The 7,197-nt window shown below is 44.0% G+C and overlaps 1 pseudogene; it reads right to left on the minus strand.

The window, feature by feature from the left end:
• Window positions 1–6,719, minus strand: part of LOC112072908 (homeodomain-interacting protein kinase 1-like) — a 21,963-nt pseudogene extending 15,244 nt beyond the window's left edge.
• Window positions 6,720–7,197: the final 478 nt, after the last annotated feature.

Consider the following 7,197-nt stretch of genomic DNA (forward strand, 5'->3'; position numbering starts at 1 on the left):
AGTATCGTGACTGTGGGTACGTGGAACAGACAGCCTTGGAGATGTGACTGGCCACACAAACCTGTAGTATCGCGACTGCAGGTACGTTGAGCAAACAGCCTTGGAGACGTGTGAGGCTGAGCCGAAGTCGATGACCTTGACCCTYTAGGGCTGTCTGAGAGGATCCACCAGCATGATGTTCTCTGGCTTCAGGTCAGCATGGATCAGACCCAGAGACTTCAGCTTCATCAGCGCCGTCGCCACCTAGTGGTCAAATGTAGGTAATGCAGGGTTATAAAAGGTGTAGGCTATCAACGAAAAGGGTTCAAAAGTGTCATCTAGAGAAGTCATATTTTCACTTGGTCTCCCATTGACATCACCCCGATGTACCTGCCGCCTCTACACTCTAACCACTAGGCTACCTGCCGCCTCTACACTCTAACCACTAGGCTACCTGCCGCCTCTACACTCTAACCACTAGGCTATCCGCCGCCCCAGTGTAATAACAGTGTAATAACAGTGTAATAACAGTGTCATAACTCAACTTTTAGAATGAGTAGGCCTACCAGGTAAACAGACTGTCAAATAAGGTCCGACCATAATATCTTGACCATATTCCTTCCACACATTTCTATAGTCTGTATAACGGATCAAGGAAGTTGTAGTGTATTGTCACCTGTTGCAGTATGGGTCTGATGTGTTGTAGTGGCAGTGGGCTGAACTTGCTGTGCTTCAGGAAGTCGTACAGGTTCTGCTCCAGCATCTCAAACACCAGGCAGGTGTGACCTTTGTGTTGGAAGCACTCGTAGGAGCGCACAAAGTTAAACTCGTCGGCGTTCTCCTCACTCAGACGGTTCAGGATGCCCACCTGGGAACAGACAGGAGGGTGGAGTGGCTTAGCGAGAGCACATTGACACAACTCAACTTAATCTGCTCCACTTGTGTTCCAGTCGTCTATTCTAGAACTCAACATAATCTGCTACACTTGTGTTCCAGTCGTCTATTCTAGAACTCAACATAATCTGCTACACTTGTGTTCCAGTTGTCTATTCTAGAACTCAACTTAATCTGCTACACTTGTGTTCCAGTCGTCTATTCTAGAACTCAACTTAATCTGCTACACTTGTGTTCCAGTCGTCTATTCTAGAACTCAACATAATCTGCTACACTTGTGTTCCAGTCATCTATTCTAGAACTCAACATAATCTGCTACACTTGTGTTCCAGTTGTCTATTCTAGAACTCAACATAATCTGCTACACTTGTGTTCCAGTCGTCTATTCTGGAACTCAACATAATCTGCTACACTTGTGTTCCAGTNCAGTCGTCTATTCTAGAACTCAACTTAATCTGCTACACTTGTGTTCCAGTTGTCTATTCTAGAACTCAACTTAATCTGCTACACTTGTGTTCCAGAACTAGTCTGGCGCCTGGGAACAAGCAGGAAGTGTGAACACCATGCCTGACAAAGGTCTATAGTAAGAATTGCAGACACACGTTATTTGGATAGTCCCTGTAGATGATCTATGGGTTACCAGGCGTTTCTCTTGAAGGATAATGAACATGAATCAAGAGGCTGTGTTAGTGAGAAAACATTGACACAGCTCAAAACACTCGACATTTGTTAGTCCTATATATAAATTGGGCTAGTCTGAGCAGCTAACCGATCGCTGCAGCTGTACACAGTCCATCTGTAAATAGCACACCCAATCTACCTACCTCATCCCCATATTGTTTTTATTTACTCTGCTGCTCTTTTGCACACCAGTATGACTACTCACACACATCATCTGCTCATCAGCATCTGCTCATTTATCACTCCAGTGTTAATCTGCTACATTGTAATTACTTTGCTACTATTGGCCTATTTATTGCCTTACCTCCTCACGCCATTTGCACACACTGTATATAGACTTTCTTTTTTTCTATTGTGTTATTGACTGTACGCTTGTTTATCCCGTGTTGTTGTTTGTTTATTCCATGTGTAACTCTGTGTTGTTGTTTGTGTCGCACTGCTTTGCTTTATCTTGGTCAGGTCGCAGTTGTAAATGAGAACTTGTTCTCAACTAGCCTACCTGGTTAAATAAAGGTGAAAAAATAACACTTGGATATTTCATTGGCAGGAGAGGTTGAAGGTCCATGGAGAAAGTCCTCTTGAAAAGCAATAAACGTCTCGGCTGGTGTCCAAGCTGATATGCTTTGTTTCCCCCCTAGTGAGTCTCACTTCACAAAACCATGACGGTAAAACAGTGCATATCAGTTTTGGATTCCAGGCTAATAAACCGTTTTGGATTCCAGGCTAATAAACATCACCAATCAATCAATCAATCATGATAGACCGAGAAAAAAAAGAACCCACCTCGATCTGGCCCTGTCGTGCGTAAGAAGGGTGGTTCTTGAGGATCTTGATGGCCACGATCTCATTGGTTCCCCTCTTCCAACACTTGGCCACCTGACCGAAGGTCCCCCTCCCCAGGAACTCCAGCACCTCATAACTACAGGAGACTGAACACAGGGTCTCATGCTGCACCAGCTGGTAGTCCCCCTCTCCGTTGGAGCTGGAGCTCTTGGTGGTGGGGGCCGAGTGGGGGACGGACTGGCCCGTACCCCCTCCTCCGACGCCCCCTGTCCTCGTGGAGAAGACTGGTCGAGGGGCAGAGAGCTCCTCCAGAATCTGAACACTATTACTTCCTTCAACTTCCTTATTCTTCCTCTTCTGGCCCTGTCGTCGCGTCCCCGTGCCTGTTGCGGTCGTCTCGGTGTGCGTGTGTGAGTAGTGGTCGTTGAGGCGGCGGCTGGAGCCTCTGGGTAGGCTGCCTGTGCTGTCGGCCGCCCGGACCACCACCTGGCCTCGGGAACCTGGGGTGGCAGAGGGGGCGAAGGAGTAACCCCCTACCCCCTGCTGGCCGCCCACGGAACCATAGGGGGCGTCAGAGGACACCTCCCAAACACAGTTCTCTACCTTCATCTTCTTGACGCGGCAGAAGGCGCTGGAGGAGATGGAGGGAGGACAAAACACTTGGAGCTGGGACGACATACCTGGAGATAGGAGGGAGTGTGCATGGAGGGGCGGGAAGGAAATAGAGAGATGGAGGAGAGAGAGGGAGAGAGAGAGAGAGAGAGGGAGGAGTGGTGGGGAGGAAGGAGAGCGAGAGAGAGATCTATCAATGGGACATATCTTGCATGTTTCAGAATGTTCATTTGAAATATACATTGAGTATTAGAGGTTTATACAGGTCCACCCGAACCCCTGGGTCCAACATTCTAACTTTTCCCTCGGGTCCGGGTCGGGTTCGAACTACAGCTGATAGAGCACAGTGGCAAGACCATGGCTTCTGCATAGCTATAGAATATATAAGGTTTTAGATATATATATATATATATATATATATATAACACACATACATACATTACACTAACGTTCAAAAGTTTGGCGTACTAAGAAAGTTCTTATTTTGAGAATGATATTGATCATTAGAAAAACCTTTTGCAATTATGTTTGCACAGCACTGAAATAATGTTCGTCCTGATTAAACAGCAATAAAAAACTGGCCTTCTTTAGACTTGTTGAGTATCTGGAGCATCAGCATTTGTGGGTTCGATTACAGGCTCAAAATGGCCAGAAACAAAGACCTTTCTTCTGAAACTCATCAGTCTATTCTTGTTCTGAGAAATGAAGGCTATTCCATGCGAGAAATTGCCAAGAAACTGAAGATCTCGTACAACGCTGTGTACTACTCCCTTCACAGAACAGTGCAAACTGGCTCTAACCAGAATAGAAAGAGGAGTGAGAGGCCCCGGTGCACAACTGAGCAAGAGGACAAGTACATTAGAGTGTCTAGTTTGAGAAACAGACGTCTCACAAGACCTCAAATTGCAGCTTCATTAAATAGTACCCGCAAAACACCAGTCTCAATGTCAACAGTGAAGAGGCGACTCTGGGATGCTGGCCTTCGAGGCAGGAGTGGCTTCAGGAAAAGACTAGGTATTTTACCAAATAGGGCTATCTTCTGTATACCACCCCTACCTTGTCACAATACAACTGATTGGCTCAAATGCATTAAGGAAAGACATTCCACAAATTAACAGAACTGTCGTTCTGCCCCACTGTTCCCCGGTAGGCTGTCATTGTAAATAAGATTTTGTTCTAAATTGGCCTGCCTAGTTAAATACAAAAAACTGGCAAAATCCTGAAGGACAACCTGGTTCAGTCTGCTTTCCACCAGAGACTGGGAGAGGAATTCACCTTTCAGCAGGACAATAACCTAAAACACAAGGCCAAATCTACACTGGAGCTGTTTACCAAGAAGACAGTGAATGTGGCTGAGTTACAGTTTTTTTTTGACAGCTTGAAAATCTATGACAAGACCTGAAAATGGTTGCCTAGCAATGATCAACAACCAATTTGACAGAACTTGAAGAATTTTTTTAAATAATGGATGGGCAAATGTTACACAATCCAGAGACTTAGCCAGAAAGACTCTCAGTTGTAATCGCTGCCTAAAGTGATTCTAACATGTATTCACTCAGGGGGTTGAATACCTATCTAATCAATATATTTAAAAAAACTATGTTGTTAAAATTGTTCTTCCACTTTGACAGAGTATTGTGTAGATCGTTGACAATAACAAAATAATTAAATCCGACTTTATAACAAAATGTGGAAAAAGTCCAGGCGTGTTTATACTTTCTGTAGACAGCTAGCTGAATCAAGCGGTGTTAATAGCTGAAATCAGGTGTTATAGCTGAATCAGGGTGTTATAGCTGAATCAGTGTTATAGTGTGTTATAGGAGCTGAATCAGGGTGTTATAGCTGAATCAGTGTGTTATAGCTGTGTTATAGCTGAATCAGGTGTTATAGCTGAATCAGGTGTTATACTGAATCAGGTGTGTTATGAGTGAATCAGGTGTTATAGCTGAATCATTTGTGTTATAGCTGAATCAGGTGTATAAGCTGAATCAGTTGTTTACTAGTGCATGTGTTAGCTATAGCTGAATCAGGTGTATACGCTGAGATCAATGGGTTTTATAGCTGAATCATGTGTTTAGTGGCTGTGTATAAGTGAAAGTTCAGGGGTTTATAAGCTGAACAGGTGTTATAGCTGAATCAGGGTTTTAAGCCTGAAAAATCTGTGTTATAGCTGAATCATGTGTTATAGCTGTGTTTAACGCTGAAATCAGTGTGTTACATAGCGATATCAAGGCCGTGTTTATATAGGCTGAATCAGGGTGTTATAGCTGAATCATGTGTGGTATAGCCTGAATCATTGCTGGTTATACTAGTGGTGTATAGCTGAATCAGGTGTTAAAGCTGAATCAGGTGTATAGCTGCAGTGTATATGTCAGGTGTTATCAGCTGAATCCATGTGTTATATGCTGATGTTATAGTGTAAAGTGTTATATGCTGAATCAGTGGTTAATATGCTCGAATTAGGTGTTATAGCCTGAATCAGGTGGTTATAGCTGAATCAGGTGGTTATAGCTGAATCAGGCTGTTATAGCTGATCAGGTGTTATAGCTGAAGATCAGGTGTTTAAGCTGAATCAGGGTTATAGCTGAATCAGGTGTTATAGCTGAATCAGGTGTTATACGCGCGAATCAGTGTTATAGCTGAATCAGGTGTGTATAAGCTGAATCAGGTGTTACACGCTGAAATCCGTGTGAACAGCTGAATCCGGTGGTTTACAGCTGAATCGGTGTGACAGCTGAATCGGGTGTACACGCTGAAATCGGTGTGAAGCTGAATCCGGTGTGACAGCTGAATCGCGTGTGACAGCTCTGCTCATGTTTACGGAGGCGCACACCTGACGCATTGATCGTCTGGTATGGTTGGTTATAGAAACAGGCTAGCTAGTGTCCTCAAGATACCTGCACCTACCAACATAGTAAACATGCTGCATATACCGTTAAGCTAGCCATCTATGATAGCCACAACAAACAATACGGATATTCTCCACCCAAAACAGTTGCTCATCCAGCTTGACCATTACAATGTTTAGGCCAAGACAGTGGGCTTTCCAGAGGCAAATGTCAAACTAGCTTGTCTTACAAATCAAATAGTGTGATACTCTTTTGGGGGACATGATTTAGCGTTTACATTTTAGTAATTTAGCAGACGCTCGCCTCCTATCCTGAGCGACTTACAGTTAAAAATCAACATTTCACATCCATATAATTACATGATCTATTGGATAGTAGTTAGCTTATATTTCCCTTCCTGCCCTACAATATAGCTATAATCGTTCAAACGTAGGAAGGTAAATCYGAGCTAGCCAAGACGAGCCGGTCATTTATGTCGACATACACATCTAGCTAGCTGGTTTAGCTAGAATGAACTACTTATCCCATTACAAGCCTATTGTAACTTAGTTAGCTTGCTAGCTAGAAACGTCAATATCACACTCGGACGTAACCCTACGAAAACATCGCGTTTCAAGCAATCAACATACCTGATTTTATTTCACAGTGTAATGTCGAAGATCAGTACAGTAATGTGTTGAAATCCCACATAGGAGAGCAGATTATCCAGATGTAACGTTAACAGCTAGCTAGGAGCGATAAACTCACGTTAAAACTAACTAGGCCTTCATTGTTGTCCAACAAAACAGACGTAAGCAAACACACACAAGTAGGGAGCGGTTCCGGTCGGGAAACAGTCAACTCGGGTTGTAATAAAATTAAATCAAAAGTAGTTACATAATAAAAACGTATTTTCTTTCAATAACAAACACTTCCTTCAACAAACACTTCCTTCAAAAGCTACGGGAACAAACAACGTAATGTCTCAGCTGCTAACCTGACGTTGTCACGACTTCAACCGAGGCAGGCTCTCCTTCCGTTCGAGTGGCGCTGGCGGTCGTCGTCACCGGCCTACTAGCTGCCACTGATCTTTTTCTCCCCCTCCTTATGTGTTTTATTTGTATCACCTGGTTTGAGGTAATTGGCAATTAGTGTGGCTTTATTAGCCAGCCAGAATTGTATGCTTCTTTGTGCGGGATTGTTCGTCTGTTGCTGTGGATTTCGGGAGTGGGTTTTGTATTGTGTACTGGGTTTGTCTCCGTGTTAGTAGACAGGTGTTTTATGACACCCAGTAAGTCCGTGTTGGACATTTTTGGTTTGCCGGTTAGGCATTAAATATCACCGCATTGAAGCTCTGCTGTTCCTGCGTCTGATTTCACACCCCACCGACACCCAGGTCGTTACAGACGTAGCAGACGTA

This window comes from Salvelinus sp. IW2-2015, unplaced genomic scaffold, assembly GCF_002910315.2.
Source record: "Salvelinus sp. IW2-2015 unplaced genomic scaffold, ASM291031v2 Un_scaffold2081, whole genome shotgun sequence".
Lineage (NCBI taxonomy): Eukaryota > Metazoa > Chordata > Actinopteri > Salmoniformes > Salmonidae > Salvelinus > Salvelinus sp. IW2-2015.